The sequence below is a fragment of the Ambystoma mexicanum genome, chromosome 11, assembly GCF_040938575.1.
Source record: "Ambystoma mexicanum isolate Mex_15411 chromosome 11, UKY_AmexF1_1, whole genome shotgun sequence".
Classification (NCBI taxonomy): Eukaryota; Metazoa; Chordata; class Amphibia; order Caudata; family Ambystomatidae; genus Ambystoma; species Ambystoma mexicanum.
Window position 1 is genome coordinate 822,519,791 of NC_090934.1, and position 24,738 is coordinate 822,544,528.

General features: G+C 46.2%; 15 non-coding genes across 15 annotated transcripts; all 15 read right to left on the reverse strand.

Moving 5' to 3' along the window:
* Positions 1 to 957: 957 nt before the first annotated feature.
* On the reverse strand, positions 958 to 1,029 carry TRNAW-CCA (transfer RNA tryptophan (anticodon CCA)). Its single transcript has one exon. It is a non-coding gene; the product is annotated as a tRNA-Trp (tRNA).
* Positions 1,030 to 1,342: 313 nt separating this feature from the next.
* TRNAN-GUU (transfer RNA asparagine (anticodon GUU)) lies at positions 1,343 to 1,416 on the reverse strand. The gene has a single exon. It is a non-coding gene; the product is annotated as a tRNA-Asn (tRNA).
* Positions 1,417 to 3,590: 2,174 nt separating this feature from the next.
* Positions 3,591 to 3,664, reverse strand: TRNAN-GUU (transfer RNA asparagine (anticodon GUU)). Its single transcript has one exon. It is a non-coding gene; the product is annotated as a tRNA-Asn (tRNA).
* A 1,790-nt stretch (positions 3,665 to 5,454) lies between these two features.
* Positions 5,455 to 5,526, reverse strand: TRNAW-CCA (transfer RNA tryptophan (anticodon CCA)). The gene has a single exon. It is a non-coding gene; the product is annotated as a tRNA-Trp (tRNA).
* A 313-nt stretch (positions 5,527 to 5,839) lies between these two features.
* Positions 5,840 to 5,913, reverse strand: TRNAN-GUU (transfer RNA asparagine (anticodon GUU)). The gene has a single exon. It is a non-coding gene; the product is annotated as a tRNA-Asn (tRNA).
* Positions 5,914 to 8,087: 2,174 nt separating this feature from the next.
* On the reverse strand, positions 8,088 to 8,161 carry TRNAN-GUU (transfer RNA asparagine (anticodon GUU)). The gene has a single exon. It is a non-coding gene; the product is annotated as a tRNA-Asn (tRNA).
* A 1,790-nt stretch (positions 8,162 to 9,951) lies between these two features.
* Positions 9,952 to 10,023, reverse strand: TRNAW-CCA (transfer RNA tryptophan (anticodon CCA)). The gene has a single exon. It is a non-coding gene; the product is annotated as a tRNA-Trp (tRNA).
* Positions 10,024 to 10,336: 313 nt separating this feature from the next.
* On the reverse strand, positions 10,337 to 10,410 carry TRNAN-GUU (transfer RNA asparagine (anticodon GUU)). The gene has a single exon. It is a non-coding gene; the product is annotated as a tRNA-Asn (tRNA).
* Positions 10,411 to 12,583: 2,173 nt separating this feature from the next.
* On the reverse strand, positions 12,584 to 12,657 carry TRNAN-GUU (transfer RNA asparagine (anticodon GUU)). Its single transcript has one exon. It is a non-coding gene; the product is annotated as a tRNA-Asn (tRNA).
* Positions 12,658 to 14,795: 2,138 nt separating this feature from the next.
* Positions 14,796 to 14,869, reverse strand: TRNAN-GUU (transfer RNA asparagine (anticodon GUU)). The gene has a single exon. It is a non-coding gene; the product is annotated as a tRNA-Asn (tRNA).
* A 1,790-nt stretch (positions 14,870 to 16,659) lies between these two features.
* On the reverse strand, positions 16,660 to 16,731 carry TRNAW-CCA (transfer RNA tryptophan (anticodon CCA)). Its single transcript has one exon. It is a non-coding gene; the product is annotated as a tRNA-Trp (tRNA).
* Positions 16,732 to 18,908: 2,177 nt separating this feature from the next.
* TRNAW-CCA (transfer RNA tryptophan (anticodon CCA)) lies at positions 18,909 to 18,980 on the reverse strand. The gene has a single exon. It is a non-coding gene; the product is annotated as a tRNA-Trp (tRNA).
* A 2,561-nt stretch (positions 18,981 to 21,541) lies between these two features.
* On the reverse strand, positions 21,542 to 21,615 carry TRNAN-GUU (transfer RNA asparagine (anticodon GUU)). The gene has a single exon. It is a non-coding gene; the product is annotated as a tRNA-Asn (tRNA).
* Positions 21,616 to 23,405: 1,790 nt separating this feature from the next.
* On the reverse strand, positions 23,406 to 23,477 carry TRNAW-CCA (transfer RNA tryptophan (anticodon CCA)). The gene has a single exon. It is a non-coding gene; the product is annotated as a tRNA-Trp (tRNA).
* Positions 23,478 to 23,790: 313 nt separating this feature from the next.
* TRNAN-GUU (transfer RNA asparagine (anticodon GUU)) lies at positions 23,791 to 23,864 on the reverse strand. The gene has a single exon. It is a non-coding gene; the product is annotated as a tRNA-Asn (tRNA).
* Between the last annotated feature and the right edge of the window lie 874 nt (positions 23,865 to 24,738).

Below are 24,738 nucleotides of genomic sequence, written 5' to 3' on the forward strand. Positions count from 1 at the left end.
GTACTGCTACTGAATAGTTACCAATTTTACAGGATGTTCAGGTAAGCTTTGTTTCAGAAAACAACTTGCTAGAGGCACTAAGACAGATTACTGGGACAAAGGAAGAGGGTTTGGGGATTAGCACATCTCCTATGAAAGGTACAGTCACGCCCGAGACAACTCTGAGTGTCACTTCAAATTTTAAGAAATGCAAACTAGGGACCTACGCTTTTTATTGCCAGTGGATCTTTGTGTTTCAGACAAATGTGCACGCCTCCCAGAGCCCCTTGCAATGCACTTAGGGAAATGGGGGAAGGTGCTGTGCAACCCTCTCGCTGACAATGTCTCTCTTGTCTATAATGTAACTATGAGAGAGAGAGAAATAGGCAATGCGAGAGTGAAAAAGTAAAATGGAAATGTGTCTACTGAGACCAGTATAAGGGGAAATCCTCACAATCCAGGACCGACAGTTGATTGGGAGGGCGCTTACAGTTTTCCGACACCAGACCGGTACCTGAACTCACAAACCCAAACTGCAAAGTGATGGGCATTGCCACTAGACTGCCGACCCCCTTTCGGGGCCCCAGCATATATCCTTTAGTCACACCTAGAGTTCCCAGGACAGTGCAGCATTCAGCGATTACACGAAAATATTGACAGCGCTAGGAGGCCATGCAAATGGCAGAGGTATGCTTTACAAAGCCCACGTAGCGTGCACAAAACAGCACATCAGTCAGGCCCACTTGAAGAGATGGTAAAGAGGAAATACTTCTGCTGCATCCAGTAAAACATAGAGATTGGCCTGCTTTAAAGGTTGACCATGTCCTTCATGGGTGTCTGTCAATATGATACTTCCCTGCTGCAAAGCTAACATTCGAAACGCCAGAACAACTAGGCCCAGAGCACAAAGATGCAGTCAGGTTGAAATAACGAGATACTGAAGAGTAATTTTGTATTTCAGAGTGGGAAAAGGAAGTATGACCCCGACGTGATTTGAACACGCAACCTTCTGATCTGGAGTCAGACGCGCTACCATTGTGCCACGAGGTCCTTGTGGCAGTCCACCTGGTGTGTCTGATGACAGAGTAAAGGTAGGAGACGTACATGGACCTGCAGAGCCTCATTGCTTCTTTAAGTAGACTGGCTAGGAAAGCTTCCTTCTGTGCATCAGTACACGCTGCAGCCAAACCCTTCCCATGAAGTCTTGATGTTTATGAATTGAATGGCAAGTTTTGAAAAACTAAAGCAAGCGAGAAGAATTGCTTGCAGTTTATTGGATTTTTTGGACGTCAGCAGACGAGACCTGCGAGAGGTAAACAGAAATTCATAGTTGGTCATGCTGAATTTTTGAGCCAAAATGCATCGTCCCTGGGTGGGCTTGAACCACCAACCTTTCGGTTAACAGCCGAACGCGCTAACCGATTGCGCCACAGAGACTCATGCAGTGCTTACACTGGGGCCTGATTGGTGTGCTGTTTGCTTATGCTCCCCAGGCAACCTGAAAATATTTCTAAAATAGCTCTATTTCCCACAGCAAATCAGGGTATCAAGCACTTCCCTACCTCCCGTAATCCACAAACACAGGGGATTTAGTAGAGGACAGAGCCCATCAACAGTGCACCAAATGCCCTCTGTGTAGGCATAACTTGCTATGAGGAGAAAGCCACAGTTGCGCACTTGTGTTAAAAGGGGACAGTAGGCTAAACCCAGAGAACACGGGAGAAATGACTCAGGTTTACTGAGTGGAACACTCTGTGTCTTTGTGCCCAAAACAGCAGCGTCTTTTCGGTTAACAGCCGAACGCGCTAACCAATTGCGCCACAGAGACTCACTGGCATGTGTGTTCTGCCTTTGGCCTGATTGCATTGCTATTTTTTTCTGATTGGCAGAAAACCTGAACTTTTTTCTGAAAAAGGCATGCCTCTCTTAGCACTGCAGTGCATTAGACTGCTCCCTTGCTTCCCTGAGTCCCCAAATACACAACCACCTTGGGCACAATAGAAGACACATTCCAGCAGATTTAGCAAGAGTGCACCAAGGATTCTATATGTAGGTACCTTGCTGAGAAGCAAGACCTGCAGTTGCATTCTTCTGTTAAAAGAGGGCAGCAGAGTTCACCAAGAGAACTTGGGGGAAGTAGCTTATGTTAACTACTTGCCATGCTCTTTATAGATCCCTCTGTTTGACTGGGTGAATTCTAATTTCTGGGGTAGAGTAAGCAATTTTTGGATCTAGATGCTGTGCGCAACAGGAATGCTATATACTGCACTGTACTGCTACTGAAAAGTTACCAATTTTACAGGATGTTCAGGTAAGCTTTGTTTCAGAAAACAACTTGCTAGAGGCACTAAGACAGATTACTGGGACAAAGGAAGAGGGTTTGGGGATTAGCACATCTCCTATGAAAGGTACAGTCACGCCCGAGACAACTCTGAGTGTCACCTCAAATTCTAAGAAATGCAAACTAGGGACCTACGCTTTTTATTGCCAGTGGATCTTTGTGTTCAGACAAATGTGCACGCCTCCCAGAGCCCCTTGCAATGCACTTAGGGAAAGGGGGGAAGGTGCTGTGAAGCCCTCTCGCTGACAATGTCTCTCTTGTTTATAATGTAACTATGAGAGAGAGAGAAATAGGCAATGCGAGAGTGAAAAAGTAAAATGGAAATGTGTCTACTGAGACCAGTTTAAGGGGAAATCCTCACAATCCAGGACCGACAGTTGATTGGGAGGGCGCTTACAGGTTTCCGACACCAGACCGGTACCTGAACTCACAAACCCAAACTGCAAAGTGATGGGCATTGCCACTAGACTGCCGACCCCCTTTCGGGGCCCCAGCATATATCCTTTAGTCACACCTAGAGTTCCCAGGACAGTGCAGCATTCAGCGATTACACGAAAATATTGACAGCGCTAGGAGGCCATGCAAATGGCAGAGGTATGCTTTACAAAGCCCACGTAGCGTGCACAAAACAGCACATCAGTCAGGCCCACTTGAAGAGATGGTAAAGAGGAAATACTTCTGCTGCATCCAGTAAAACATAGAGATTGGCCTGCTTTAAAGGTTGACCATGTCCTTCATGGGTGTCTGTCAATATGATACTTCCCTGCTGCAAAGCTTACATTCGAAACGCCAGAATAACTAGGCCCAGAGCACAAAGATGCAGTCAGGTTGAAATAACGAATTACTGAAGAGCAATTTTATATTTCAGAGTGGGAAAAGCAAATATGCCCCCGACGTGATTTGAACACGAAACCTTCTGATCTAGAATCAGACGCGCTACCATTGCGCCACGAGGTCCTTGTGGCAATCCACCTGGTGTGTCTGATGACAGAATAAAGGTAGGAGACGTGCATGGACCTGCAGAGCCTCATTGTTTCTTTAAGTAGACTGGCTAGGATAGCTTCCTTCTGTGCATCAGTACACGCTGCAGCCAAACCCTTCCCATGAAGTCTTGATGTTTATGAATTGAATGGCAAGTTTTGAAAAACTAAAGCAAGCGAGAAGAATTGCTTACAGTTTATTGGATTTTTTGGACGTCAGCAGACGAGACCTGCGAGAGGTAAACAGAAGTTCATAGTTGGTCATGCTGAATTTTTGAGCCAAAATGCACCGTCCCTGGGTGGGCTTGAACCACCAACCTTTCAGTTAACAGCCGAACGCGCTAACCGATTGCGCCACAGAGACTCATGCCGTTCTTACACAGGGGCCTGATTGGTGTGCTGTTTGCTTATGCTTCCCAGGCAACCTGAAAATATTTCTAAAATAGCTCTATTTCCCACAGCAAATCAGGGTATCAAGCACTTCCCTACCTCCCCTAATCCACAAACACAGGGGATTTAGTAGAGGACAGAGCCCATCAACAGTGCACCAAATGTCCTCTGTGTAGGCATAACTTGCTATGAGGAGAAAGCCACAGTTGCGCACTTGTGTTAAAAGGGGACAGTAGGCTGAACCCAGAGAACACGGGAGAAATGACTCAGGTTTACTGAGTGGAACACTCTGTGTCTTTGTGCCAAAAACAGCAGCGTCTTTTCGGTTAACAGCCGAACGCGCTAACCAATTGCGCCACAGAGACTCACTGGCATGTGTGTTCTGCCTTTGGCCTGATTGCATTGCTATTTTTTTCTGATTGGCAGAAAACCTGAACTTTTTTCTGAAAAAGGCATGCCTCTCTTAGCACTGCAGTGCATTAGACTGCTCCCTTGCTTCCCTGAGTCCCCAAATACACAACCACCTTGGGCACAATAGAAGACACATTCCAGCAGATTTAGCAAGAGTGCACCAAGGATTCTATATGTAGGTACCTTGCTGAGAAGCAAGACCTGCAGTTGCATTCTTCTGTTAAAAGAGGGCAGCAGAGTGCACCAAGAGAACTTGGGGGAAGTAGCTTATGTTAACTACTTGCCATGCTCTTTATAGATCCCTCTGTTTGACTAGGTGAATTCTAATTTCTGGGGTAGAGTAAGCAATTTTTGGATCTAGATGCTGTGCGCAACAGGAATGCTATATACTGCACTGTACTGCTACTGAAAAGTTACCAATTTTACAGGATGTTCAGGTAAGCTTTGTTTCAGAAAACAACTTGCTAGAGGCACTAAGACAGATTACTGGGACAAAGGAAGAGGGTTTGGGGATTAGCACATCTCCTATGAAAGGTACAGTCACGCCCGAGACAACTCTGAGTGCCGCCTCAAATTCTAAGAAATGCAAACTAGGGACCTACGCTTTTTATTGCCAGTGGATCTTTGTGTTTCAGACAAATGTGCACGCCTCCCAGAGCCCCTTGCAATGCACTTAGGGAAATGAGGGAAGGTGCTGTGCAACCCTCTCGCTGACAATGTCTCTCTTGTCTATAATGTATCTATGAGAGAGAGAGAAATAGGCAATGCGAGAGTGAAAAAGTAAAATGGAAATGTGTCTACTGAGACCAGTATAAGGGGAAATCCTCACAATCCAGGACCGACAGTTGATTGGGAGGGCGCTTACAGGTTTCCGACACCAGACCGGTACCTGAACTCACAAACCGAAACTGCAAAGTGATGGGCATTGCCACTAGACTGCCGACCCCCTTTCGGGGCCCCAGCATATATCCTTTAGTCACACCTAGAGTTCCCAGGACAGTGCAGCATTCAGCGATTACACGAAAATATTGACAGCGCTAGGAGGCCATGCAAATGGCAGAGGTATGCTTTACAAAGCCCACGTAGCGTGCACAAAACAGCACATCAGTCAGGCCCACTTGAAGAGATGGTAAAGAGGAAATACTTCTGCTGCATCCAGTAAAACATAGAGATTGGCCTGCTTTAAAGGTTGACCATGTCCTTCATGGGTGTCTGTCAATATGATACTTCCCTGCTGCAAAGCTTACATTCGAAACGCCAGAACAACTAGGCCCAGAGCACAAAGATGCAGTCAGGTTGAAATAACGAGATACTGAAGAGTAATTTTGTATTTCAGAGTGGGAAAAGGAAGTATGACCCCGACGTGATTTGAACACGCAACCTTCTGATCTGGAGTCAGACGCGCTACCATTGCGCCACGAGGTCCTTGTGGCAGTCCACCTGGTGTGTCTGATGACAGAGTACAGGTAGGAGACGTACATGGACCTGCAGAGCCTCATTGCTTCTTTAAGTAGACTGGCTAGGAAAGCTTCCTTCTGTGCATCAGTACACGCTGCAGCCAAACCCTTCCCATGAAGTCTTGATGTTTATGAATTGAATGGCAAGTTTTGAAAAACTAAAGCAAGCGAGAAGAATTGCTTGCAGTTTATTGGATTTTTTGGACGTCAGCAGACGAGACCTGCGAGAGGTAAACAGAAGTTCATAGTTGGTCATGCTGAATTTTTGAGCCAAAATGCATCGTCCCTGGGTGGGCTTGAACCACCAACCTTTCGGTTAACAGCCGAACGTGCTAACCGATTGCGCCACAGAGACTCATGCAGTGCTTACACTGGGGCCTGATTGGTGTGCTGTTTGCTTATGCTCCCCAGGCAACCTGAAAATATTTCTAAAATAGCTCTATTTCCCACAGCAAATCAGGGTATCAAGCACTTCCCTACCTCCCGTAATCCACAAACACAGGGGATTTAGTAGAGGACAGAGCCCATCAACAGTGCACCAAATGCCCTCTGTGTAGGCATAACTTGCTATGAGGAGAAAGCCACAGTTGCGCACTTGTGTTAAAAGGGGACAGTAGGCTAAACCCAGAGAACACGGGAGAAATGACTCAGGTTTACTGAGTGGAACACTCTGTGTCTTTGTGCCCAAAACAGCAGCGTCTTTTCGGTTAACAGCCGAACGCGCTAACCAATTGCGCCACAGAGACTCACTGGCATGTGTGTTCTGCCTTTGGCCTGATTGCATTGCTATTTTTTTCTGATTGGCAGAAAACCTGAACTTTTTTCTGAAAAAGGCATGCCTCTCTTAGCACTGCAGTGCATTAGACTGCTCCCTTGCTTCCCTGAGTCCCCAAATACACAACCACCTTGGGCACAATAGAAGACACATTCCAGCAGATTTAGCAAGAGTGCACCAAGGATTCTATATGTAGGTACCTTGCTGAGAAGCAAGACCTGCAGTTGCATTCTTCTGTTAAAAGAGGGCAGCAGAGTTCACCAAGAGAACTTGGGGGAAGTAGCTTATGTTAACTACTTGCCATGCTCTTTATAGATCCCTCTGTTTGACTGGGTGAATTCTAATTTCTGGGGTAGAGTAAGCAATTTTTGGATCTAGATGCTGTGCGCAACAGGAATGCTATATACTGCACTGTACTGCTACTGAAAAGTTACCAATTTTACAGGATGTTCAGGTAAGCTTTGTTTCAGAAAAAAACTTGCTAGAGGCACTAAGACAGATTACTGGGACAAAGGAAGAGGGTTTGGGGATTAGCACATCTCCTATGAAAGGTACAGTCACGCCCGAGACAACTCTGAGTGTCACCTCAAATTCTAAGAAATGCAAACTAGGGACCTACGCTTTTTATTGCCAGTGGATCTTTGTGTTCAGACAAATGTGCACGCCTCCCAGAGCCCCTTGCAATGCACTTAGGGAAAGGGGGGAAGGTGCTGTGAAGCCCTCTCGCTGACAATGTCTCTCTTGACTATAATGTATCTATGAGAGAGAGAGAAATAGGCAATGCAAGAGTGAAAAAGTAAAATGGAAATGTGTCTACTGAGACCAGTATAAGGGGAAATCCTCACAATCCAGGACCGACAGTTGATTGGGAGGGCGCTTACAGGTTTCCGACACCAGACCGGTACCTGAACTCACAAACCCAAACTGCAAAGTGATGGGCATTGCCACTAGACTGCTGACCCCCTTTCGGGGCCCCAGCATATATCCTTTAGTCACACCTAGAGTTCCCAGGACAGTGCAGCATTCAGCGATTACACGAAAATATTGACAGCGCTAGGAGGCCATGCAAATGGCAGAGGTATGCTTTACAAAGCCCACGTAGCGTGCACAAAACAGCACATCAGTCAGGCCCACTTGAAGAGATGGTAAAGAGGAAATACTTCTGCTGCATCCAGTAAAACATAGAGATTGGCCTGCTTTAAAGGTTGACCGTGTCCTTCATGGGTGTCTGTCAATATGATACTTCCCTGCTGCAAAGCTTACATTCGAAACGCCAGAACAACTAGGCCCAGAGCACAAAGATGCAGTCAGGTTGAAATAACGAATTACTGAAGAGCAATTTTATATTTCAGAGTGGGAAAAGCAAATATGCCCCCGACGGAATTTGAACACGAAACCTTCTGATCTGGAGTCAGACGCGCTACCATTGCGCCACGAGGTCCTTGTGGCAATCCACCTGGTGTGTCTGATGACAGAATAAAGGTAGGAGACGTACATGCACCTGCAGAGCCTCATTGTTTCTTTAAGTAGACTGGCTAGGATAGCTTCCTTCTGTGCATCAGTACACGCTGCAGCCAAACCCTTCCCATGAAGTCTTGATGTTTATGAATTGAATGGCAAGTTTTGAAAAACTAAAGCAAGCGAGAAGAATTGCTTACAGTTTATTGGATTTTTTGGACGTCAGCAGACGAGACCTGCGAGAGGTAAACAGAAGTTCATAGTTGGTCATGCTGAATTTTTGAGCCAAAATGCACCGTCCCTGGGTGGGCTTGAACCACCAACCTTTCGGTTAACAGCCGAACGCGCTAACCGATTGCGCCACAGAGACTCATGCAGTTCTTACACAGCGGCCTGATTGGTGTGCTGTTTGCTTATGCTTCCCAGGCAACCTGAAAATATTTCTAAAATAGCTCTATTTCCCACAGCAAATCAGGGTATCAAGCACTTCCCTACATCCCCTAATCCACAAACACAGGGGATTTAGTAGAGGACAGAGCCCATCAACAGTGCACCAAATGTCCTCTGTGTAGGCATAACTTGCTATGAGGAGAAAGCCACAGTTGCGCACTTGTGTTAAAAGGGGACAGTAGGCTGAACCCAGAGAACACGGGAGAAATGACTCAGGTTTACTGAGTGGAACACTCTGTGTCTTTGTGCCAAAAACAGCAGCGTCTTTTCGGTTAACAGCCGAACGCGCTAACCAATTGCGCCACAGAGACTCACTGGCATGTGTGTTCTGCCTTTGGCCTGATTGCATTGCTATTTTTTTCTGATTGGCAGAAAACCTGAACTTTTTTCTGAAAAAGGCATGCCTCTCTTAGCACTGCAGTGCATTAGACTGCTCCCTTGCTTCCCTGAGTCCCCAAATACACAACCACCTTGGGCACAATAGAAGACACATTCCAGCAGATTTAGCAAGAGTGCACCAAGGTTTCTATATGTAGGTACCTTGCTGAGAAGCAAGACCTGCAGTTGCATTCTTCTGTTAAAAGAGGGCAGCAGAGTGCACCAAGAGAACTTGGGGGAAGTAGCTTATGTTAACTACTTGCCATGCTCTTTATAGATCCCTCTGTTTGACTAGGTGAATTCTAATTTCTGGGGTAGAGTAAGCAATTTTTGGATCTAGATGCTGTGCGCAACAGGAATGCTATATACTGCACTGTACTGCTACTGAAAAGTTACCAATTTTACAGGATGTTCAGGTAAGCTTTGTTTCAGAAAACAACTTGGTAGAGGCACTAAGACAGATTACTGGGACAAAGGAAGAGGGTTTGGGGATTAGCACATCTCCTATGAAAGGTACAGTCACGCCCGAGACAACTCTGAGTGCCGCCTCAAATTCTAAGAAATGCAAACTAGGGACCTACGCTTTTTATTGCCAGTGGATCTTTGTGTTTCAGACAAATGTGCACGCCTCCCAGAGCCCCTTGCAATGCACTTAGGGAAATGAGGGAAGGTGCTGTGCAACCCTCTCGCTGACAATGTCTCTCTTGTCTATAATGTATCTATGAGAGAGAGAGAAATAGGCAATGCGAGAGTGAAAAAGTAAAATGGAAATGTGTCTACTGAGACCAGTATAAGGGGAAATCCTCACAATCCAGGACCGACAGTTGATTGGGAGGGCGCTTACAGGTTTCCGACACCAGACCGGTACCTGAACTCACAAACCGAAACTGCAAAGTGATGGGCATTGCCACTAGACTGCCGACCCCCTTTCGGGGCCCCAGCATATATCCTTTAGTCACACCTAGAGTTCCCAGGACAGTGCAGCATTCAGCGATTACACGAAAATATTGACAGCGCTAGGAGGCCATGCAAATGGCAGAGGTATGCTTTACAAAGCCCACGTAGCGTGCACAAAACAGCACATCAGTCAGGCCCACTTGAAGAGATGGTAAAGAGGAAATACTTCTGCTGCATCCAGTAAAACATAGAGATTGGCCTGCTTTAAAGCTTGACCATGTCCTTCATGGGTGTCTGTCAATATGATACTTCCCTGGTGCAAAGTTTACATTCGAAACGCCAGAACAACTAGGCCCAGAGCACAAAGATGCAGTCAGGTTGAAATAACGAGATACTGAAGAGCAATTTTGTATTTCAGAGTGGGAAAAGGAAGTATGACCCCGACGTGATTTGAACACACAACCTTCTGATCTGGAGTCAGACGCGCTACCATTGCGCCACGAGGTCCTTGTGGCAGTCCACCTGGTGTGTCTGATGACAGAATAAAGGTAGGAGACGTGCATGGACCTGCAGAGCCTCATTGCTTCTTTAAGTAGACTGGCTAGGATAGCTTCCTTCTGTGCATCAGTACACGCTGCAGCCAAACCCTTCCCATGAAGTCTTGATGTTTATGAATTGAATGGCAAATTTTGAAAAACTAAAGCAAGCGAGAAGAATTGCTTGCAGTTTATTGGATTTTTTGGACGTCAGCAGACGAGACCTGCGAGAGGTAAACAGAAGTCCATAGTTGGTCACGCTGAATTTTTGAGCCAAAATGCACCGTCCCTGGGTGGGCTTGAACCACCAACCTTTCGGTTAACAGCCGAACGCGCTAACCAATTGCGCCACAGAGACTCATGCAGTTCTTACACAGGGGCCTGATTGGTGTGCTGTTTGCTTATGCTTCCCAGGCAACCTGAAAATATTTCTAAAATAGCTCTATTTCCCACAGCAAATCAGGGTATCAAGCACTTCCCTACCTCCCCTAATCCACAAACACAGGGGATTTAGTAGAGGACCGAGCCCATCAACAGTGCACCAAATGTCCTCTGTGTAGGCATAACTTGCTATGAGGAGAAAGCCACAGTTGCGCACTTGTGTTAAAAGGGGACAGTAGGCTGAACCCAGAGAACACGGGAGAAATGACTCAGGTTTACTGAGTGGAACACTCTGTGTCTTTGTGCCAAAAACAGCAGCATCTTTTCGGTTAACAGCCGAACGCGCTAACCAATTGTGCCACAGAGACTCACTGGCATGTGTGTTCTGCCTTTGGCCTGATTGCATTGCTATTTTTTTCTGATTGGCAGAAAACCTGAACTTTTTTCTGAAAAAGGCATGCCTCTCTTAGCACTGCAGTGCATTAGACTGCTCCCTTGCTTCCCTGAGTCCCCAAATACACAACCACCTTGGGCACAATAGAAGACACATTCCAGCAGATTTAGCAAGAGTGCACCAAGGATTCTATATGTAGGTACCTTGCTGAGAAGCAAGACCTGCAGTTGCATTCTTCTGTTAAAAGAGGGCAGCAGAGTGCACCAAGAGAACTTGGGGGAAGTAGCTTATGTTAACTACTTGCCATGCTCTTTATAGATCCCTCTGTTTGACTGGGTGAATTCTAATTTCTGGGGTAGAGTAAGCAATTTTTGGATCTAGATGCTGTGCGCAACAGGAATGCTATATACTGCACTGTACTGCTACTGAATAGTTACCAATTTTACAGGATGTTCAGGTAAGCTTTGTTTCAGAAAACAACTTGCTAGAGGCACTAAGACAGATTACTGGGACAAAGGAAGAGGGTTTGGGGATTAGCACATCTCCTATGAAAGGTACAGTCACGCCCGAGACAACTCTGAGTGTCACTTCAAATTTTAAGAAATGCAAACTAGGGACCTACGCTTTTTATTGCCAGTGGATCTTTGTGTTTCAGACAAATGTGCACGCCTCCCAGAGCCCCATGCAATGCACTTAGGGAAATGGGGGAAGGTGCTGTGCAACCCTCTCGCTGACAATGTCTCTCTTGTCTATAATGTATCTATGAGAGAGAGAGAAATAGGCAATGCGAGAGTGAAAAAGTAAAATGGAAATGTGTCTACTGAGACCAGTATAAGGGGAAATCCTCACAATCCAGGACCGACAGTTGATTGGGAGGGCGCTTACAGTTTTCCGACACCAGACCGGTACCTGAACTCACAAACCCAAACTGCAAAGTGATGGGCATTGCCACTAGACTGCCGACCCCCTTTCGGGGCCCCAGCATATATCCTTTAGTCACACCTAGATTTCCCAGGACAGTGCAGCATTCAGCGATTACACGAAAATATTGACAGCGCTAGGAGGCCATGCAAATGGCAGAGGTATGCTTTACAAAGCCCACGTAGCGTGCACAAAACAGCACATCAGTCAGGCCCACTTGAAGAGATGGTAAAGAGGAAATACTTCTGCTGCATCCAGTAAAACATAGAGATTGGCCTGCTTTAAAGGTTGACCATGTCCTTCATGGGTGTCTGTCAATATGATACTTCCCTGCTGCAAAGCTTACATTCGAAACGCCAGAACAACTAGGCCCAGAGCATAAAGATGCAGTCAGGTTGAAATAACGAGATACTGAAGAGCAATTTTGTATTTCAGAGTGGGAAAAGGAAGTATGACCCCGACGTGATTTGAACACACAACCTTCTGATCTGGAGTCAGACGCTACCATTGCGCCACGAGGTCCTTGTGGCAATCCACCTGGTGTGTCTGATGACAGAATAAAGGTAGGAGACGTGCATGAACCTGCAGAGCCTCATTGCTTCTTTAAGTAGACTGGCTAGGATAGCTTCCTTCTGTGCATCAGTACACGCTGCAGCCAAACCCTTCCCATGAAGTCTTGATGTTTATGAATTGAATGGCAAGTTTTGAAAAACTAAAGCAAGCGAGAAGAATTGCTTGCAGTTTATTGGATTTTTTGGACGTCAGCAGACGAGACCTGCGAGAGGTAAACAGAAGTCCATAGTTGGTCACGCTGAATTTTTGAGCCAAAATGCACCGTCCCTGGGTGGGCTTGAACCACCAACCTTTCGGTTAACAGCCGAACGCGCTAACCGATTGCGCCACAGAGACTCATGCAGTTCTTACACAGGGGCCTGATTGGTGTGCTGTTTGCTTATGCTTCCCAGGCAACCTGAAAATATTTCTAAAATAGCTCTATTTCCCACAGCAAATTAGGGTATCAAGCACTTCCCTACCTCCCCTAATCCACAAACACAGGGGATTTAGTAGAGGACAGAGCCCATCAACAGTGCACCAAATGTCCTCTGTGTAGGCATAACTTGCTATGAGGAGAAAACCACAGTTGCGCACTTGTGTTAAAAGGGGACAGTAGGCTGAACCCAGAGAACACGGGAGAAATGACTCAGGTTTACTGAGTGGAACACTCTGTGTCTTTGTGCCAAAAACAGCAGCGTCTTTTCGGTTAACAGCCGAACGCGCTAACCAATTGTGCCACAGAGACTCACTGGCATGTGTGTTCTGCCTTTGGCCTGATTGCATTGCTATTTTTTTCTGATTGGCAGAAAACCTGAACTTTTTTCTGAAAAAGGCATGCCTCTCTTAGCACTGCAGTGCATTAGACTGCTCCCTTGCTTCCCTGAGTCCCCAAATACACAACCACCTTGGGCACAATAGAAGACACATTCCAGCAGATTTAGCAAGAGTGCACCAAGGATTCTATATGTAGGTACCTTGCTGAGAAGCAAGACCTGCAGTTGCATTCTTCTGTTAAAAGAGGGCAGCAGAGTGCACCAAGAGAACTTGGGGGAAGTAGCTTATGTTAACTACTTGCCATGCTCTTTATAGATCCCTCTGTTTGACTGGGTGAATTCTAATTTCTGGGGTAGAGTAAGCAATTTTTGGATCTAGATGCTGTGCGCAACAGGAATGCTATATACTGCACTGTACTGCTACTGAAAAGTTACCAATTTTACAGGATGTTCAGGTAAGCTTTGTTTCAGAAAACAACTTGCTAGAGGCACTAAGACAGATTACTGGGACAAAGGAAGAGGGTTTGGGGATTAGCACATCTCCTATGAAAGGTACAGTCACGCCCGAGACAACTCTGAGTGTCACTTCAAATTTTAAGAAATGCAAACTAGGGACCTACGCTTTTTATTGCCAGTGGATCTTTGTGTTTCAGACAAATGTGCACGCCTCCCAGAGCCCCTTGCAATGCACTTAGGGAAATGGGGGAAGGTGCTGTGAAGCCCTCTCGCTGACAATGTCTCTCTTGTCTATAATGTATCTATGAGAGAGAGAGAAATAGGCAATGCGAGAGTGAAAAAGTAAAATGGAAATGTGTCTACTGAGACCAGTATAAGGGGAAATCCTCACAATCCAGGACCGACAGTTGATTGGGAGGGCGCTTACAGGTTTCCGACACCAGACCGGTACCTGAACTCACAAACCCAAACTGCAAAGTGATGGGCATTGCCACTAGACTGCCGACCCCCTTTCGGGGCCCCAGCATATATCCTTTAGTCACACCTAGAGTTCCCAGGACAGTGCAGCATTCAGCGATTACACGAAAATATTGACAGCGCTAGGAGGCCATGCAAATGGCAAAGGTATGCTTTACAAAGCCCACGTAGCGTGCACAAAACAGCACATCAGTCAGGCCCACTTGAAGAGATGGTAAAGAGGAAATACTTCTGCTGCATCCAGTAAAACATAGAGATTGGCCTGCTTTAAAGGTTGACCATGTCCTTCATGGGTGTCTGTCAATATGATACTTCCCTGCTGCAAAGCTTACATTCGAAATGCCAGAACAACTAGGCCCAGAGCACAAAGATGCAGTCAGGTTGAAATAACGAGATACTGAAGAGCAATTTTATATTTCAGAGTGGGAAAAGCAAATATGCCCCCGACGCTTCTGATCTGGAGTCAGACGCGCTACCATTGCGCCACGAGGTCCTTGCGGCAGTTCACCTGGTGTGTCTGATGACAGAATAAAGGTAGGAGACGTACATGCACCTGCAGAGCCTCATTGCTTCTTTAAGTAGACTGGCTAGGATAGCTTCCTTGCGTGCATCAGTACACGCTGCAGCCAAACCCTTCCCATGAAGTCTTGATGTTTATGAATTGAATGGCAAGTTTTGAAAAACTAAAGCAAGCGAGAAGAATTGCTTGCAGTTTATTGGATTTTTTGGACGTCAGCAGACAGAAGTCCATAGTTGGTCATGCTGAATTTTTGAGCCAAAATGCACCGTCCCTGGGTGGGCTTGAACCACCAACCTTTCGGTTAACAGCCGAACGCGCTAACCGATTGCGCCACAGAGACTCATGCAGTTCTTACACAGGGGCCTGATTGGTGTGCTGTTTGCTTATGCTTCCCAGGCAACCTGAAAATATTTCTAAAATAGCTCTATTTCCCACAGCAAATCAGGGTATCAAGCACTTCCCTACCTCCCCTAATCCACAAACACAGGGGATTTAGTAGAGGACAGAGCCCATCAACAGTGCACCAAATGTCCTCTGTGTAGGCATAACTTGCTATGAGGAGAAAGCCACAGTTGCGCACTTGTGTTAAAAGGGGACAGTAGGCTGAACCCAGAGAACACGGGAGAAATGACTCAGGTTTACTGAGTGGAACACTCTGTGTCTTTGTGCCAAAAACAGCAGCGTCTTTTCGGTTAACAGCCGAACGCGCTAACCAATTGCGCCACAGAGACTCACTGGCATGTGTGTTCTGCCTTTGGCCTGATTGCATTGCTATTTTTTTCTGATTGGCAGAAAACCTGAACTTTTTTCTGAAAAAGGCATGCCTCTCTTAGCACTGCAGTGCATTAGACTGCTCCCTTGCTTCCCTGAGTCCCCAAATACACAACCACCTTGGGCACAATAGAAGACACATTCCAGCAGATTTAGCAAGAGTGCACCAAGGATTCTATATGTAGGTACCTTGCTGAGAAGCAAGACCTGCAGTTGCATTCTTCTGTTAAAAGAGGGCAGCAGAGTGCACCAAGAGAACTTGGGGGAAGTAGCTTATGTTAACTACTTGCCATGCTCTTTATAGATCCCTCTGTTTGACTAGGTGAATTCTAATTTCTGGGGTAGAGTAAGCAATTTTTGGATCTAGATGCTGTGCGCAACAGGAATGCTATATACTGCACTGTACTGCTACTGAAAAGTTACCAATTTTACAGGATGTTCAGGTAAGCTTTGTTTCAGAAAACAACTTACTAGAGGCACTAAGACAGATTACTGGGACAAAGGAAGAGGGTTTGGGGATTAGCACATCTCCTATGAAAGGTACAGTCACGCCCGAGACAACTCTGAGTGCCGCCTCAAATTCTAAGAAATGCAAACTAGGGACCTACGCTTTTTATTGCCAGTGGATCTTTGTGTTTCAGACAAATGTGCACGCCTCCCAGAGCCCCTTGCAATGCACTTAGGGAAATGAGGGAAGGTGCTGTGCAACCCTCTCGCTGACAATGTCTCTCTTGTCTATAATGTATCTATGAGAGAGAGAGAAATAGGCAATGCGAGAGTGAAAAAGTAAAATGGAAATGTGTCTACTGAGACCAGTATAAGGGGAAATCCTCACAATCCAGGACCGACAGTTGATTGGGAGGGCGCTTACAGGTTTCCGACACCAGACCGGTACCTGAACTCACAAACCGAAACTGCAAAGTGATGGGCATTGCCACTAGACTGCCGACCCCCTTTCGGGGCCCCAGCATATATCCTTTAGTCACACCTAGAGTTCCCAGGACAGTGCAGCATTCAGCGATTACACGAAAATATTGACAGCGCTAGGAGGCCATGCAAATGGCAGAGGTATGCTTTACAAAGCCCACGTAGCGTGCACAAAACAGCACATCAGTCAGGCCCACTTGAAGAGATGGTAAAGAGGAAATACTTCTGCTGCATCCAGTAAAACATAGAGATTGGCCTGCTTTAAAGCTTGACCATGTCCTTCATGGGTGTCTGTCAATATGATACTTCCCTGGTGCAAAGTTTACATTCGAAACGCCAGAACAACTAGGCCCAGAGCACAAAGATGCAGTCAGGTTGAAATAACGAGATACTGAAGAGCAATTTTGTATTTCAGAGTGGGAAAAGGAAGTATGACCCCGACGTGATTTGAACACACAACCTTCTGATCTGGAGTCAGATGCGCTACCATTGCGCCACGAGGTCCTTGTGGCAGTCCACCTGGTGTGTCTGATGACAGAATAAAGGTAGGAGACGTGCATGGACCTGCAGAGCCTCATTGCTTCTTTAAGTAGACTGGCTAGGATAGCTTCCTTCTGTGCATCAGTACACGCTGCAGCCAAACCCTTCCCATGAAGTCTTGATGTTTATGAATTGAATGGCAAATTTTGAAAAACTAAAGCAAGCGAGAAGAATTGCTTGCAGTTTATTGGATTTTTTGGACGTCAGCAGACGAGACCTGCGAGAGGTAAACAGAAGTCCATAGTTGGTCACGCTGAATTTTTGAGCCAAAATGCACCGTCCCTGGGTGGGCTTGAACCACCAACCTTTTGGTTAACAGCCGAACGTGCTAACCAATTGCGCCACAGAGACTCATGCAGTTCTTACACAGGGGCCTGATTGGTGTGCTGTTTGCTTATGCTTCCCAGGCAACCTGAAAATATTTCTAAAATAGCTCTATTTCCCACAGCAAATCAGGGTATCAAGCACTTCCCTACCTCCCCTAATCCACAAACACAGGGGATTTAGTAGAGGACCGAGCCCATCAACAGTGCACCAAATGTCCTCTGTGTAGGCATAACTTGCTATGAGGAGAAAGCCACAGTTGCGCACTTGTGTTAAAAGGGGACAGTAGGCTGAACCCAGAGAACACGGGAGAAATGACTCAGGTTTACTGAGTGGAACACTCTGTGTCTTTGTGCCAAAAACAGCAGCATCTTTTCGGTTAACAGCCGAACGCGCTAACCAATTGTGCCACAGAGACTCACTGGCATGTGTGTTCTGCCTTTGGCCTGATTGCATTGCTATTTTTTTCTGATTGGCAGAAAACCTGAACTTTTTTCTGAAAAAGGCATGCCTCTCTTAGCACTGCAGTGCATTAGACTGCTCCCTTGCTTCCCTGAGTCCCCAAATACACAACCACCTTGGGCACAATAGAAGACACATTCCAGCAGATTTAGCAAGAGTGCACCAAGGATTCTATATGTAGGTACCTTGCTGAGAAGCAAGACCTGCAGTTGCATTCTTCTGTTAAAAGAGGGCAGCAGAGTGCACCAAGAGAACTTGGGGGAAGTAGCTTATGTTAACTACTTGCCATGCTCTTTATAGATCCCTCTGTTTGACTGGGTGAATTCTAATTTCTGGGGTAGAGTAAGCAATTTTTGGATCTAGATGCTGTGCGCAACAGGAATGCTATATACTGCACTGTACTGCTACTGAATAGTTACCAATTTTACAGGATGTTCAGGTAAGCTTTGTTTCAGAAAACAACTTGCTAGAGGCACTAAGACAGATTACTGGGACAAAGGAAGAGGGTTTGGGGATTAGCACATCTCCTATGAAAGGTACAGTCACGCCCGAGACAACTCTGAGTGTCACTTCAAATTTTAAGAAATGCAAACTAGGGACCTACGCTTTTTATTGCCAGTGGATCTTTGTGTTTCAGACAAATGTGCACGCCTCCCAGAGCCCCTTGCAATGCACTTAGGGAAATGGGGGAAGGTGCTGTGCAACCCTCTCGCTGACAATGTCTCTCTTGTCTATAATGTAACTATGAGAGAGAGAGAAATAGGCAATGCGAGAGTGAAAAAGTAAAATGGAAATGTGTCTACTGAGACCAGTATAAGGGGAAATCCTCACAATCCAGGACCGACAGTTGATTGGGAGGGCGCTTACAGTTTTCCGACACCAGACCGGTACCTGAACTCACAAACCCAAACTGCAAAGTGATGGGCATTGCCACTAGACTGCCGACCCCCTTTCGGGGCCCCAGCATATATCCTTTAGTCACACCTAGAGTTCCCAGGACAGTGCAGCATTCAGCGATTACACGAAAATATTGACAGCGCTAGGAGGCCATGCAAATGGCAGAGGTATGCTTTACAAAGCCCACGTAGCGTGCACAAAACAGCACATCAGTCAGGCCCACTTGAAGAGATGGTAAAGAGGAAATACTTCTGCTGCATCCAGTAAAACATAGAGATTGGCCTGCTTTAAAGGTTGACCATGTCCTTCATGGGTGTCTGTCAATATGATACTTCCCTGCTGCAAAGCTTACATTCGAAACGCCAGAACAACTAGGCCCAGAGCACAAAGATGCAGTCAGGTTGAAATAACGAGATACTGAAGAGCAATTTTGTATTTCAGAGTGGGAAAAGGAAGTATGACCCCGACGTGATTTGAACACGCAACCTTCTGATCTGGAGTCAGACGCGCTACCATTGTGCCACGAGGTCCTTGTGGCAGTCCACCTGGTGTGTCTGATGACAGAGTAAAGGTAGGAGACGTACATGGACCTGCAGAGCCTCATTGCTTCTTTAAGTAGACTGGCTAGGAAAGCTTCCTTCTGTGCATCAGTACACGCTGCAGCCAAACCCTTCCCATGAAGTCTTGATGTTTATGAATTGAATGGCAAGTTTTGAAAAACTAAAGCAAGCGAGAAGAATTGCTTGCAGTTTATTGGATTTTTTGGACGTCAGCAGACGAGACCTGCGAGAGGTAAACAGAAATTCATAGTTGGTCATGCTGAATTTTTGAGCCAAAATGCATCGTCCCTGGGTGGGCTTGAACCACCAACCTTTCGGTTAACAGACGAACGCGCTAACCGATTGCGCCACAGAGACTCATGCAGTGCTTACACTGGGGCCTGATTGGTGTGCTGTTTGCTTATGCTCCCCAGGCAACCTGAAAATATTTCTAAAATAGCTCTATTTCCCACAGCAAATCAGGGTATCAAGCACTTCCCTACCTCCCGTAATCCACAAACACAGGGGATTTAGTAGAGGACAGAGCCCATCAACAGTGCACCAAATGCCCTCTGTGTAGGCATAACTTGCTATGAGGAGAAAGCCACAGTTGCGCACTTGTGTTAAAAGGGGACAGTAGGCTAAACCCAGAGAACACGGGAGAAATGACTCAGGTTTACTGAGTGGAACACTCTGTGTCTTTGTGCCCAAAACAGCAGCGTCTTTTCGGTTAACAGCCGAACGCGCTAACCAATTGCGCCACAGAGACTCACTGGCATGTGTGTTCTGCCTTTGGCCTGATTGCATTGCTATTTTTTTCTGATTGGCAGAAAACCTGAACTTTTTTCTGAAAAAGGCATGCCTCTCTTAGCACTGCAGTGCATTAGACTGCTCCCTTGCTTCCCTGAGTCCCCAAATACACAACCACCTTGGGCACAATAGAAGACACATTCCAGCAGATTTAGCAAGAGTGCACCAAGGATTCTATATGTAGGTACCTTGCTGAGAAGCAAGACCTGCAGTTGCATTCTTCTGTTAAAAGAGGGCAGCAGAGTTCACCAAGAGAACTTGGGGGAAGTAGCTTATGTTAACTACTTGCCATGCTCTTTATAGATCCCTCTGTTTGACTGGGTGAATTCTAATTTCTGGGGTAGAGTAAGCAATTTTTGGATCTAGATGCTGTGCGCAACAGGAATGCTATATACTGCACTGTACTGCTACTGAAAAGTTACCAATTTTACAGGATGTTCAGGTAAGCTTTGTTTCAGAAAACAACTTGCTAGAGGCACTAAGACAGATTACTGGGACAAAGGAAGAGGGTTTGGGGATTAGCACATCTCCTATGAAAGGTACAGTCACGCCCGAGACAACTCTGAGTGTCACCTCAAATTCTAAGAAATGCAAACTAGGGACCTACGCTTTTTATTGCCAGTGGATCTTTGTGTTCAGACAAATGTGCACGCCTCCCAGAGCCCCTTGCAATGCACTTAGGGAAAGGGGGGAAGGTGCTGTGAAGCCCTCTCGCTGACAATGTCTCTCTTGTTTATAATGTAACTATGAGAGAGAGAGAAATAGGCAATGCGAGAGTGAAAAAGTAAAATGGAAATGTGTCTACTGAGACCAGTTTAAGGGGAAATCCTCACAATCCAGGACCGACAGTTGATTGGGAGGGCGCTTACAGGTTTCCGACACCAGACCGGTACCTGAACTCACAAACCCAAACTGCAAAGTGATGGGCATTGCCACTAGACTGCCGACCCCCTTTCGGGGCCCCAGCATATATCCTTTAGTCACACCTAGAGTTCCCAGGACAGTGCAGCATTCAGCGATTACACGAAAATATTGACAGCGCTAGGAGGCCATGCAAATGGCAGAGGTATGCTTTACAAAGCCCACGTAGCGTGCACAAAACAGCACATCAGTCAGGCCCACTTGAAGAGATGGTAAAGAGGAAATACTTCTGCTGCATCCAGTAAAACATAGAGATTGGCCTGCTTTAAAGGTTGACCATGTCCTTCATGGGTGTCTGTCAATATGATACTTCCCTGCTGCAAAGCTTACATTCGAAACGCCAGAATAACTAGGCCCAGAGCACAAAGATGCAGTCAGGTTGAAATAACGAATTACTGAAGAGCAATTTTATATTTCAGAGTGGGAAAAGCAAATATGCCCCCGACGTGATTTGAACACGAAACCTTCTGATCTAGAATCAGACGCGCTACCATTGCGCCACGAGGTCCTTGTGGCAATCCACCTGGTGTGTCTGATGACAGAATAAAGGTAGGAGACGTGCATGGACCTGCAGAGCCTCATTGTTTCTTTAAGTAGACTGGCTAGGATAGCTTCCTTCTGTGCATCAGTACACGCTGCAGCCAAACCCTTCCCATGAAGTCTTGATGTTTATGAATTGAATGGCAAGTTTTGAAAAACTAAAGCAAGCGAGAAGAATTGCTTACAGTTTATTGGATTTTTTGGACGTCAGCAGACGAGACCTGCGAGAGGTAAACAGAAGTTCATAGTTGGTCATGCTGAATTTTTGAGCCAAAATGCACCGTCCCTGGGTGGGCTTGAACCACCAACCTTTCAGTTAACAGCCGAACGCGCTAACCGATTGCGCCACAGAGACTCATGCCGTTCTTACACAGGGGCCTGATTGGTGTGCTGTTTGCTTATGCTTCCCAGGCAACCTGAAAATATTTCTAAAATAGCTCTATTTCCCACAGCAAATCAGGGTATCAAGCACTTCCCTACCTCCCCTAATCCACAAACACAGGGGATTTAGTAGAGGACAGAGCCCATCAACAGTGCACCAAATGTCCTCTGTGTAGGCATAACTTGCTATGAGGAGAAAGCCACAGTTGCGCACTTGTGTTAAAAGGGGACAGTAGGCTGAACCCAGAGAACACGGGAGAAATGACTCAGGTTTACTGAGTGGAACACTCTGTGTCTTTGTGCCAAAAACAGCAGCGTCTTTTCGGTTAACAGCCGAACGCGCTAACCAATTGCGCCACAGAGACTCACTGGCATGTGTGTTCTGCCTTTGGCCTGATTGCATTGCTATTTTTTTCTGATTGGCAGAAAACCTGAACTTTTTTCTGAAAAAGGCATGCCTCTCTTAGCACTGCAGTGCATTAGACTGCTCCCTTGCTTCCCTGAGTCCCCAAATACACAACCACCTTGGGCACAATAGAAGACACATTCCAGCAGATTTAGCAAGAGTGCACCAAGGATTCTATATGTAGGTACCTTGCTGAGAAGCAAGACCTGCAGTTGCATTCTTCTGTTAAAAGAGGGCAGCAGAGTGCACCAAGAGAACTTGGGGGAAGTAGCTTATGTTAACTACTTGCCATGCTCTTTATAGATCCCTCTGTTTGACTAGGTGAATTCTAATTTCTGGGGTAGAGTAAGCAATTTTTGGATCTAGATGCTGTGCGCAACAGGAATGCTATATACTGCACTGTACTGCTACTGAAAAGTTACCAATTTTACAGGATGTTCAGGTAAGCTTTGTTTCAGAAAACAACTTGCTAGAGGCACTAAGACAGATTACTGGGACAAAGGAAGAGGGTTTGGGGATTAGCACATCTCCTATGAAAGGTACAGTCACGCCCGAGACAACTCTGAGTGCCGCCTCAAATTCTAAGAAATGCAAACTAGGGACCTACGCTTTTTATTGCCAGTGGATCTTTGTGTTTCAGACAAATGTGCACGCCTCCCAGAGCCCCTTGCAATGCACTTAGGGAAATGAGGGAAGGTGCTGTGCAACCCTCTCGCTGACAATGTCTCTCTTGTCTATAATGTATCTATGAGAGAGAGAGAAATAGGCAATGCGAGAGTGAAAAAGTAAAATGGAAATGTGTCTACTGAGACCAGTATAAGGGGAAATCCTCACAATCCAGGACCGACAGTTGATTGGGAGGGCGCTTACAGGTTTCCGACACCAGACCGGTACCTGAACTCACAAACCGAAACTGCAAAGTGATGGGCATTGCCACTAGACTGCCGACCCCCTTTCGGGGCCCCAGCATATATCCTTTAGTCACACCTAGAGTTCCCAGGACAGTGCAGCATTCAGCGATTACACGAAAATATTGACAGCGCTAGGAGGCCATGCAAATGGCAGAGGTATGCTTTACAAAGCCCACGTAGCGTGCACAAAACAGCACATCAGTCAGGCCCACTTGAAGAGATGGTAAAGAGGAAATACTTCTGCTGCATCCAGTAAAACATAGAGATTGGCCTGCTTTAAAGGTTGACCATGTCCTTCATGGGTGTCTGTCAATATGATACTTCCCTGCTGCAAAGCTTACATTCGAAACGCCAGAACAACTAGGCCCAGAGCACAAAGATGCAGTCAGGTTGAAATAACGAGATACTGAAGAGTAATTTTGTATTTCAGAGTGGGAAAAGGAAGTATGACCCCGACGTGATTTGAACACGCAACCTTCTGATCTGGAGTCAGACGCGCTACCATTGCGCCACGAGGTCCTTGTGGCAGTCCACCTGGTGTGTCTGATGACAGAGTACAGGTAGGAGACGTACATGGACCTGCAGAGCCTCATTGCTTCTTTAAGTAGACTGGCTAGGAAAGCTTCCTTCTGTGCATCAGTACACGCTGCAGCCAAACCCTTCCCATGAAGTCTTGATGTTTATGAATTGAATGGCAAGTTTTGAAAAACTAAAGCAAGCGAGAAGAATTGCTTGCAGTTTATTGGATTTTTTGGACGTCAGCAGACGAGACCTGCGAGAGGTAAACAGAAGTTCATAGTTGGTCATGCTGAATTTTTGAGCCAAAATGCATCGTCCCTGGGTGGGCTTGAACCACCAACCTTTCGGTTAACAGCCGAACGCGCTAACCGATTGCGCCACAGAGACTCATGCAGTGCTTACACTGGGGCCTGATTGGTGTGCTGTTTGCTTATGCTCCCCAGGCAACCTGAAAATATTTCTAAAATAGCTCTATTTCCCACAGCAAATCAGGGTATCAAGCACTTCCCTACCTCCCGTAATCCACAAACACAGGGGATTTAGTAGAGGACAGAGCCCATCAACAGTGCACCAAATGCCCTCTGTGTAGGCATAACTTGCTATGAGGAGAAAGCCACAGTTGCGCACTTGTGTTAAAAGGGGACAGTAGGCTAAACCCAGAGAACACGGGAGAAATGACTCAGGTTTACTGAGTGGAACACTCTGTGTCTTTGTGCCCACAACAGCAGCGTCTTTTCGGTTAACAGCCGAACGCGCTAACCAATTGCGCCACAGAGACTCACTGGCATGTGTGTTCTGCCTTTGGCCTGATTGCATTGCTATTTTTTTCTGATTGGCAGAAAACCTGAACTTTTTTCTGAAAAAGGCATGCCTCTCTTAGCACTGCAGTGCATTAGACTGCTCCCTTGCTTCCCTGAGTCCCCAAATACACAACCACCTTGGGCACAATAGAAGACACATTCCAGCAGATTTAGCAAGAGTGCACCAAGGATTCTATATGTAGGTACCTTGCTGAGAAGCAAGACCTGCAGTTGCATTCTTCTGTTAAAAGAGGGCAGCAGAGTTCACCAAGAGAACTTGGGGGAAGTAGCTTATGTTAACTACTTGCCATGCTCTTTATAGATCCCTCTGTTTGACTGGGTGAATTCTAATTTCTGGGGTAGAGTAAGCAATTTTTGGATCTAGATGCTGTGCGCAACAGGAATGCTATATACTGCACTGTACTGCTACTGAAAAGTTACCAATTTTACAGGATGTTCAG